The 11688-nt window shown below is 39.9% G+C and overlaps 1 pseudogene; it reads left to right on the forward strand.

Moving 5' to 3' along the window:
• Positions 1 to 7861: 7861 nt before the first annotated feature.
• Positions 7862 to 8672, forward strand: LOC130508587 (AIG2-like protein B; annotated as a pseudogene).
• Positions 8673 to 11688: the final 3016 nt, after the last annotated feature.

Below are 11688 nucleotides of genomic sequence, written 5' to 3' on the forward strand. Positions count from 1 at the left end.
AATAGGCGTTTCAGTTCAAAAAAAAGGCGTAGGTATCCAGTATGTAGTAGTAGGTAATCCATCTGTTTCATATTAGATAATGTTTTATCCAGATATACATTTTTTTTTTGTCAGCTACAAAAAAGATGATTCATATAGACTCTATGAACCAAACTGGTAATTCTGCATTAATGTGAACGATGAAAGATGGTTGTTGTCTGACACTACGTGCAAAACTAGTTTTGGATACATGTTAAGAAAACTATTTTTTTATCAAAAGTACCATAAAATATAATTTAAAACTAATTTTTATTTATAAATATATATAATAAAATACAATTGGTTATTATGCAAACATCATTTACTATGAAACCAAAAAAAAAAATTCTAAAACTTCATATATATTTAAACGGATGGAGTAGTATTAATTCGAACCAGTCAAATGGTATGGATATCCAAAAATACAAAGTTACTTGATATTTTTGAACCATTCTTACTTGAATGATTTGAATATTTTAACCATTTGTGGATTTTAATTTTATGTTAAATTAGAGTTCTTGATTAACTCAGATATTTTGGTAGTTTAATTAGAATCATTTATTCTATGATTTATTTTTTAAATAATTTATTATTAATTCTAAAAATTAGAAATCAATTTAGAGAAGTATACTTAGGTAATCCTAAAAGGATTGTTTCAAAATATAACTGATAATGATCAAAATGACCAATATATTTCATTAAAAAGATAAATATACACTTATACTTTTAGCATTAACCAATGGTTTAGAGTTTTGGATTGGGTTTAAAGTTTTAGAAAATAAAAGTTTTTAAAATAAAAATTTTAAAAGTAGTTTTAAAAATTATTTTCGAATTTCAAAAAAAGAATTAAAAATTGAACAAAATGATAAAATTCTGAATTTTAATTATTTTTATTTAGGGTGTAAGAGTTTTTTGCTTTTTTAATAAAATACATTTTAGTCATTTTTTTCTTATGAGTTTTTTGTGACAAAAACATAGAAATTTTCTATTTGTAAGAATTCTTTCAAATTATCTGATAGTTAATCATATAATTATATTAATAAAATTGATTTCACAGTAAATTTGAGTAGATTTAGAAGATTTAGTCTGATAAATCCAAAGACTCGTTTTGGGACAATATTTTAATTTCATTCACTAATCTTGTTTGAATAGAATATAAGTGGAAATTTGTCATCTTTTTAAAATAAAGCATAAAATTTAATCTATTTCTATAAAAGAGTGTCTCCCTCCTTCTTCGGACTGCCACATCACTAAGTCGAAGAAGGAGAGGCTGACACGTGTCCTCATTCCAAAGCGCATTGTTTCATTAAGTTTTGGGATCAGGCCAGTTGGGGCTTATTTCGTTATTCATGCATTTTGAGTGTTTTTGGGCTACAAAATCAGACTCGAAAGCCCAATTTTGATGGATTGGAGATCCATGGTGATAGAACCTAATGATATGATCAATCAAGTAAGGATTACTCTGCCGGTACGAATGATATGAACTCAGATCCGAGTGGATTGAGAACTAGTGGATCGAAGGGTGACACTAAGGGTTGCGGAAGCCCAAAGATACTACCAGAGTTCGAAGGTTGCCGGATGTGACGCACCGGTCCAACACAACGAAAGTGTTTCACTCGGAGATAACCTCACCAAGCAAACTATGAATGTTCTAAAGACAAAGAACAATGAGAGAAAACTCAAAAAGAAGTAAAGGAAATCGATCATCATAAAATCATCAAAGTGGTCGGACAAGTCGAGATCAGCCTGATCCGGGTGTGCGGTACGTCCCAAACGGGCCAGAAAAGATAGGCTAAGTCCGGAATCAGATTCATCTCGATGATCATGGGTTCTGACTTGATTGTTGGCTCTAGAATGACGAATGGGTCGGGGAAGAACGCCTGTGGGTCGGCTGATTCGGTCATCAGGTCGTGAATCCATCCTTAGGTCGCGTCCGGGTGCACTCGGGTCGATCCGGTACACGGCTCTGTCCGTTGCTCTGGTACGGCTGAATGGCTGAACCTCAGTTGGACTGATCTGATCGTATTGAGTCTGCTCCAAGTCCTGGTCCAGGTCCTGGGTTCCATCATTCCCTCCCTCTTCAAAAGGATTTGACCACAAATCCGGATCATCTGCAAGAAAAGGAGATAAATCAGAAACATTAAAACTTGAAGAGATATCATACTTACCCTGAAGATCAAGCTGGTAAGCATTGTCATATAGTTTCTTGAGAATCTGGAATGGACCATCGACCCGGGGCATGAGTTTGGACTTCCTTTGTTCTGGGAATCGTTCCTTCCTCAAATGGACCCAAACAAGATCACCTTCCTGAAAGATAATTTCTTTTCTCTTCTTGTCTGCAAGTCGTTTGTAGCCTTTGGTCTTGGCTTCAATGTTGGCCCGGACCTGTTCATGCAGCTTCTTGATCGTGTCCAATTTCCTCTTGCCATCTGTACTAACTCGTTCACTCAAAGGCAAAGGTAAAAGATCAAGTGGAGACAAAGGATTAAATCCATAAACAACCTCAAAAGGAGAAAACTTAGTAGCTGAATGCAATGCATGATTGTAAGCAAACTCAACATGAGGCAAACATTCTTCCCAAGTCTTAAGATTCTTTTTAACCAAAGACCTAAGCAAAGCAGACAAGGTTCGATTAACTACTTCAGTTTGCCCATCAGTTTGCGGATGACAAGTTGTAGAGAACATCAATCTAGTACCTAGCTTAGACCACAAGGTCTTCCAAAAATAGCTAAGGAACTTAGCATCACGATCAGAGACAATGGTCTTAGGCATTCCATGCAATCTAACAACTTCCCTAAAGAATAAATCTGCAACTTGCACAGCATCATCAGTTTTGTGACAAGGAATGAAATGAGCCATTTTTGAGAACCTATCAACAACCACAAAGATAGAATCTCGTCCAGCTTTGGACCTAGGCAAACCAAGCACAAAATCCATAGAAATGTCTACCCAAGGATGAGAGGGAATGGGTAGAGCTGAGTACAAACCGTGGTTTGAGGCTTTAGGCTTAGACTTCTTGCACACCACACATCGGCCACAGATCCTCTCAACATCTTTCATCAAACTCGACCAATAGAAATGGTCATGAACAGCCTTGTAAGTCTTCTTGACACCAAAGTGTCCCATAAGTCCTCCTCCATGAGCTTCCCTGAGAAACAACTCCCTCAAAGAACATTGGGGCACACACAAACGGTTATCAAAGAATAAGAAACCAGAACTTTGAAAGTATTTCCCATAAGCAACCTTGGTGCATTTTCGAAAAATCTCTTTAAAATCCTGATCAGAGGCATAAAGATCCTTGATAAATTCAAAACCAAGCAATTTAGTCTCAAGGGCTGAAAGAAGAGTATACCTTCAAGACAATGCATCGGCCACAACATTCTCCTTACCTTGTTTGTACTTGATCACATAAGGGAATGTCTCAATGAACTCCATCCAACGAGCATGCCTCTTGTTGAGCTTCTGCTGACCCTTAAGATGTCTTAGAGACTGATGGTCAGTGTGGATGATGAACTCCTTAGGCCAAAGATAGTGCTGCCACGTTTGAAGGGCTCTCACCAAGGCATAGAGTTCCTGGTCGTATGTGGGGTAGTTGAGCATGGCACCACCAAGCTTCTCACTGAAATAAGCTACTGGTTTTCCTTCCTACATCAACACAGCACCAATACCAACACCAGAAGCATCACATTCGATCTCAAAAGCTTTAGAAAAATCTGGAAGTACAAGCAAATGGGCATTAGTCAACTTCCCTTTAAGGATTTCGAATGCTTCTTCTTGAGCTGGTCCCCATTTGAACCCCACGTTCTTCTTGATCACTTCAGTGAGAGGAGCGGCCAAGGTACTGAAGTTTTGAACAAACCGCCTATAGAAACCGGCAAGGCCATGGAAGCTTCTCACTTCACTAATGGTTTTCGGAATGGGCCAGTCTCGGATTGCTTGGACCTTCTGCTCGTCCACTCTCAAGCCATCTGCACCTACAACAAAACCTAGGAAGACCACATGATCTGTGCCAAAAGAACATTTTCCAAGGTTAGCAAACAAATGTTCCTTTCTAAGAACTTCAAGAACATATTTCAGGTGCTGTTTGTGCTCATCAAGGCTTTTGCTGTAAATAAGAATGTCATCAAAGTACACTACAACAAAATGACCAATAAAAGACCTCAAGACATGATTCATTAGGCGCATGAAAGTACTAGGTGCATTTGTGAGACCAAAGGGCATGACAAGCCACTCATACAAACCTAGTTTTGTTTTAAAGGCCGTTTTCCATTCATCACCTTCTTTCATCCTAATCTGATGATAGCCACTTTTCAAATCTATCTTAGAAAAGTACTTAGAACCATGGAGTTCATCAAGCATATCATCAAGGCGAGGGATAGGATGTCGATACTTTACCGTGATGTTGTTTATGGCCCGGCAGTCCACACACATCCTCCAGGAGCCATCCTTCTTTGGTACGAGTAGAACAGGCACTGCACAGGGACTGAGACTCTCTCTGATGTATCCCTTCTCAAGCAGGTCGTTGATCTGTTTCTCCAGCTCCTTGGTCTCGACCGGATTGGTGCGGTACGCTGGTCGGTTCGGAAGAGATGCGCCCGGGACAAGATCGATCTGATGCTCAATGCCTCTTACTGGTGGCAATCCTTTTGGATTTTCTTCTGGAAACACATCAGAATAATCCTGCAAGATACCTAAAAATTCACTCGGAATCTCCGGTGCAAGGTCAGAAGAAGATGAGGCCAAAAGAGACTCTTTATAAACAAGTAAGAGAAATGGCTTTTCAGAGCAAAGAGACTTCCTTACCTGACTTTCTTTGACAAAGAAGTTGGAGTTTCTGGTACTTGACTCAGGTTTATCAGTCTTAGAGTCTTGGTCTCGGTTCTTCCTAAGTTGGACCTGGTCTTGATGGACTTCCGAAGGTGACAAAGGCACCAAGGTGATCTTCTTTCCTTTGTGATCAAACGAGTGCCTGTTTGTGAAGCCATCATGCACTGCCTTCTTGTCAAATTGCCAAGGTCGGCCCAAGAGAACATGGCAAGCATCCATGGGAAGCACATTGCACACAACCTCATCCTCATATCGGCCAATGGAGAGTGGAACTGTGACTTGCTCCTTCACATACTATTCTCCAGCCTCATTGAGCCATTTTAACCTGAAAGGACGAGAAAGAGGTCGAGTAACAAGCCCAAGTTTCTTTACAAGAGTGTCACTGGCCACATTAGTGCAACTGCCTCCATCAATAATCAAAGAACAAACTTTATCAGAAATGAGACATCTAGAGTGAAAGAGATTCTCCCTTTGTTCTTTTTCATTGGATTTGGGTTGGACACTCAAGGTACGCCTAGTAACCAGTAGTGAACCTTGGCTTGGCTCATCAAGAACATCCTCATCATAGATCGGACCAGAGCTCTCCACAAAGGTTGAGCAAAACTCATCGATCACGCCATCGGCCTCCTCATCAAAGATGGGATCAAATGTGTCGTCCAAAGTCTTTCTAGTAACAAGAAGGGGGCCATGAACTGGGAAGTCAAGTGCTTCTTCCTCATCATCAGTATCATAAACTGGTCCGAGATCCTCCTTGTCTTCTTCAGATTCGACTTCTCCATTCTCCAAGAGCACCATCACCTTTTGGTTTGGACATCGGTTGGCATAGTGGCCAAGACCTTGACACTTGAAGCACCTGATGTCTCTTGCACGGCTAGGATTCTCAACTGCTTTTCCTTTGTCAAAACGAGCAGGGACATCAGTCTTAAAAGCATTATTTGTTGTGGAAGAAGACTTACCCTTGTCTTGATAGTTTGGCTTGGAAGCAAAGGTTGGTTTTGAAGCAAATGTCGGTTTGGAGAGACCTTTTCTCTTGAGTTGCTGTTCAATCAGCACGGCCTTGTGTAGCATCTGTTCCATGCTGTCATAGTCTTCCAGCTCCATGCGGTCTTGTATGTCTCGGTTGAGCCCGGTGAGAAATCTAGCCATGGTGGCGTCTAAGGGCTCATCTACATCAGCCTTGATCATCAAGGTCTCCATTTCCTGGTGGTAGTCCTCAACTGACTTAGAACCTTGAAGCAAACGTCTGAGTTTATGGTGTAGATCTCTGTGGTAATGGTCGGGAACAAAGCGTCTCCGCATCAGCATGGAAAGCTCATCCCATGTAACAACTGGCGCCACACCTGCTCTTCTTCTGCTAGTCACAACTCGATCATACCAGTTAATAGCATAGCCAGTAAACTCAGCAGCAGCAAGTCTAACCTTTTTAATATCAGAAAAGTTTTGACAATCAAAAACAAGTTCAATCTTTCTTTCCCATTCAAGAAAGGCATCCGGATCATTCTTGCCATCAAAACTTGGAATTTTCAATTTCAAACCACCCAATCCATTATCAGTTCTTTCATTTCTACCAAATGGATTGACATCACCTTGGTTCTGTTGTCTAGGAGCTCTCCTTGGTCGGTTATGGACTGATCATCATCATAGGACTCATCTCGGATCTCAAGATCGGACCGGCTGTGTCTCCTTGGGCGGTCACGCCTGGTTCTGGTTTGGGACTGAGCTGGTCGGCCCTGAAGTTCATCCAGCCTAAGATGGATCGCCTCCAAACCTGTATTCAACAAGTTAGACATAGAATCATTGAGAGCACGCATCTGCAAGTTAGACAATCCAGCAAAAGAATTTCCGGGTCTGTTTCTTTCTTCTTCACTGCCCATGGTTTCCTGAAAACTTAAACAAGGCAAAGTTAGAGTAAAAGCCTCACACTCTCAGGTGTTTATCTTACCCACACGTGTTTCACTCGAGTTTTTGGTAATCACACAAGAGAGTTCCTCCCAAAGTTCTAAGAGAGCAAACAAGATCACCCAATGAGATAATCCAAGTGAACACAAATGAGCAAGAGAGAGAGATAAGAGATTTTAAAGGGGAACCCGCCTTAACCACCTCAAAGGCCGGTTTTCTCTTCGGCCAGCATGCTTTCTCTTCCACCACCTCACCACAATCAAACAAACTTTGAATCTTTTCTTTCTTTTTTCTTTTTTATTATAGCATAAACTTAGATCTTATTTTTTTTTTTATATGGGGGTAATGAGGGGCCCGGGTTCAAGATAGATAGATAAGAAGTGTTTAGAAAAAATGGAGAGATGAGAAAATGGACAGAAAATGAGTTACCGGAAGAGTGGCTCTGATACCACTTGATAGAACCTAAGTAAGGATCACTCTGCCGGTACGAATGATATGAACTCAGATCCGAGTGGATTGAGAACTAGTGGATCGAAGGGTGACACTAAGGGTTGCGGAAGCCCAAAGATACTACCAGAGTTCGAAGGTTGCCGGATGTGACGCACCGGTCCAACACAACGAAAGTGTTTCACTCGGAGATAACCTCACCAAGCAAACTATGAATGTTCTAAAGACAAAGAACAATGAGAGAAAACTCAAAAAGAAGTAAAGGAAATCGATCATCATAAAATCATCAAAGTGGTCGGACAAGTCGAGATCAGCCTGATCCGGGTGTGCGGTACGTCCCAAACGGGCCAGAAAAGATAGGCTAAGTCCGGAATCAGATTCATCTCGATGATCATGGGTTCTGACTTGACTGTTGGCTCTAGAATGACGAATGGGTCGGGGAAGAACGCCTGTGGGTTGGCTGATTCGGTCATCAGGTCGTGAATCCATCCTTAGGTCGCGTCCGGGTGCACTCGGGTCGATCCGGTACACGGCTCTGTCCGTTGCTCTGGTACGGCTGAATGGCTGAACCTCAGTTGGACTGATCTGATCGTCCTGAGTCTGCTCCAAGTCCTGGTCCAGGTCCTGGGTTCCATCACATGGAGCACATGCATACTTGATCGACCAGTTCATGAAGGAAATTGTTAATGATCCCGATGCTTATGGCGGATCTCTCGAGAACAGATGCAGATTAACACTAGAAGATGGAGAAGTTCATGGAAAGGTCTGTTTTTAAAATCATTTTTGTGAAATTCGGCTGCTATATATATTCTTCTGGGTTTTCCTTTTTGTGTTTGTTTAGATCGTAACTGATGATGTTTAAGGGTTTAGATTTTGAGAAGAGATATTTTGGTGCAGTTACTAATGGGATTAACGGATGAAGAACTTGAGAATTTAGATGCTGTTGAGGGTAATCAATATGAGAGAGAGTGACAGTTGGTGTTGCACGAGAGGTGAGTCTGAAGATTATCATCTCCATGAAACAATGTTTTGATGAGACTGACTCTATTGTTTTTTTCTTATTTGCATTTACAGGACAATTCTGAGAATATGACTGTGAAAACATATATATGGATCAATAAAGATGATCCTGATATCAGAGGAGAATGGGATTTTGAGGTGTTTGATCCCTTTGTTGTTAACTCATACTCGGTAGGAAATGAGGTTCGATTTGCATTTCTGATCCTTCGATTTGGATGTTGTTGTTTTTTTTTTTTTGGTTAGGAATGGAAATTACTCACATAAAGGAATTCATAGAGACGTTCAAAGAAATCATGGAATGGAAGAGGAATCCTCAAGGAAAGGGAAGGGACGAGTTCAACAATGCCCTACTCTATGCTCCTTCTGTTTGAATGAAATCTGTGTTAAGAATATGTTCTATGTAACCTAGAGACTGATAGTATTGTGGAGATCAGTGAACAGGATATATTGCCATATGTTATCTTGTGGATTGTATTATTGTGCTTATATGGGATTTTAGTATCTATAGTATGGTTTGCTTGATGCTAATGCTTATGCCTTTGTTTAAGTAATTACTTCAAAAATTAGTAGATCACTGAATTAATTTTATAAAAGAATTTTTGTTGTCACGAAATTCATGGTTCGACCAGAGTCTCACCAAACCTTCCAAACCGGCCATTTAGGAGGTACCAGCGACCGAGGTTCAATCCAAAGAAAATTTCTCCACAACCAGAAGGATTTTCAACATAAAACCAATTTTCATGGATTCTACACTCAAGATGGAGTCTATACCAATTGGAATCATATCAAAATCTATCTGTACCAAAAAGTTATGTATTTTACAAACTGGAGGTTTTCCAGCTTATCCAGTTGCAAGTATCAGCCTTTTGAAGTGGATTTTAGTCCAACCATGAAGCAGCCTCCTCCAGAATCAATCAGGGCTTAAATAAGGGTTTATTATCTTTCCAGAAGCCCTAAATCAAGAGATTTGGTTCAGGAAATACCAAGATGCAATTAATTTCCCAAAGCTGGCCAGACCGACATCAATTATGGAAAGCTTCCAACCAATTCAATTTGGTCCGACCCAAACCTATTTATGGAAGCCTGGAGATGTTCTATACCAACCAGAAGACATAAAAGACATCCTTAGATGCACCAGCACCCAGAGGATCAGGCGGATTCTCATACCATCTACTTTCCATATCCGGACGCACCATATGCATTCAAGGAAAGTCTTCACCACTTAATGAGCTCTATTCCTTTGAACCAGAAGAAACCAAAACCCTTAGGAGATTAATCAGCAGCCAGAGACTCCTATTTCGTGGATGTTTCACCAGGATATCAAGATACAAGATCAGTCTTCTTGAAAGGCAACAAATCAGCCCTACGGCTAGTTTTCAAGGAGTCATCAACTCCTTTGCTTCCAAGTTTATTATTTCGAGTTTATTACTTTCCTTTTATCATTTTATGACTATTAGAGTCTGTCTTGGTCGAGTCTATAAAGCTCTAGTCTTTGCTTCATTGTAAATCAACCCTTGAATTTTATGAATGAATTATTTAGTTTTTTTAGTTTTGTCAAAACTATTGTTCTAGATCCTTTCACAGAGCTTTATGGCGTCTATCATCCCATTCCCATCCACCAATCGATCTTGAGAGTGATACACATTCAGCAGGACCGGTTCCATCTTCATTCACCTTTCATCCATTGATCCTTGTTGAGAGTGATACACATCTAGTGATAACATGAATTTTCAGGTCCCTATCAAATGAAGTAGTATGTGAGATGTCGAACCAATCCTATGTGATTTCAATGCACTGAGAATACAAATCTATGCTTAATCTAAGTGCAATCAGGTTTTGAATGATGATATGAACTAGAACTATGCTAAAGTGCAATAAAGGAACAAGCTTTCAATCAATCTTGGACAATAGGACTCATGGGGCTAGGCATTTGATTTCAAGTGATTAAGATCCAATCTAAGGGTGGCAAGCTTTCAATCAAAAGACTTCCTTAAGTCCAGAACACTGAAATAAGCAAGTTCTATGGTCAAGAATAATGCTCATTTGCTTTAATCAACTAGACATCAAAGGTCTTTGAGCCTAAAAGATCTAAGCAATCATTATGGATGAGTCTATTAACTATCTAAACTCCCTTAACACAATGGTCTTTGTGTAAGGTAAGTTTAGAGCAAGCTCTACTTGGTTCAGACATTTCATCAAACACCTTGTGGGTGGAAAATGTCTAGAGCTCTAGAATAAAGAGGCCAACTTTAATCTAGCATTAAGAGAAGTAGACAAGCAAAGAAACAAGATATCTAACACTAAACACCCTAGATCTTCACTTAATCACCCTAATCACCCAAGCCCATGAATCCAAATGGTAACTACTCACTAATAGACATGAATAACCCAAAACCCATGGATGATTGAAGGTTAATCATGCTTAGTGGTCAAGATTGATCAATAATCACAAGAGATAGAGATGAAGAGAAGCTCAAGATTAAGTCTTTCACCAAAATAGCTAATGTGATTACAGAGAAAACAAGATATTTCTCAAAATTAGGTCTAAACGATATTTATAGAAGTCTAAAAACAAGCTGGGTCAACCCAACAATCATGGGTCAATCCAATAAAAAAGCAGTCTTTTTCGCCTGTAGCGACCTTGCTTCCCGCTACAGAGGTCGCTACAGAACTCTTCAAATCTTCAGGATCTGTAGCGACTTTGCAAGTCGCTATGGTGGTCGCTACGCTCACTCGGGTGGCCTCCTAGCGACGTGATCATGTCGCTACGCAGAGGTCGCTACGGACACTTAGTCATTTCTTGGGTTCTGGCTTCTCCCATCATAGCGACTTGGTAAGTCGCTACGCATGTCGCTATGATGGCTCGGGTTGCGTCTTAGCGACCAGGCGAGGTCGCTATGCTGATGTCGCTACAGGGTTGATATGCCTCCAGTAGATTGATCATAACTCTTTCAATACAGATCCAAATGACTTGAAACCACCTCCATTAGAAAGCTAACTCAATTTACTTTGTCTTCCCAAAATTTGAGCTTCAAAAGATATCTTTAAGGCCTTCATCCATGTTCATCTTTCACTCTTTTGACTCAAAACCCCTCAAATGTCTCCAAAGTCACCAACAAGCATCTCCAATATCTGATAGAGACAAATGTATGCAATGCAACCTAAATGCACTCTAAATGCATGCAAATGAACAATATAAGGACTAGAATGAAGCTTAAAAACATGTAAATACACAAGATATCATCTAGCAACAAAGATCTCATCTCCATCAATCTATCCCTTTTTATTTGTTTTCATTCATATTATCATTTTGATTAATATTTATATTTGCTTCTGTTTGCATCATAAAACTTATAAAAACTCATAAAAAGGTCACTCTTTGTTTCAGGTACCAATCAACCATTGTACTAAACCTCATGTTCCATATTTCCGGAAAAGTGACCCTTGCCCACAACAAGAATGAAAGACAGAATTGGT

This window comes from Raphanus sativus, chromosome 2 (assembly GCF_000801105.2).
Source record: "Raphanus sativus cultivar WK10039 chromosome 2, ASM80110v3, whole genome shotgun sequence".
Taxonomy (NCBI): Eukaryota; Viridiplantae; Streptophyta; class Magnoliopsida; order Brassicales; family Brassicaceae; genus Raphanus; species Raphanus sativus.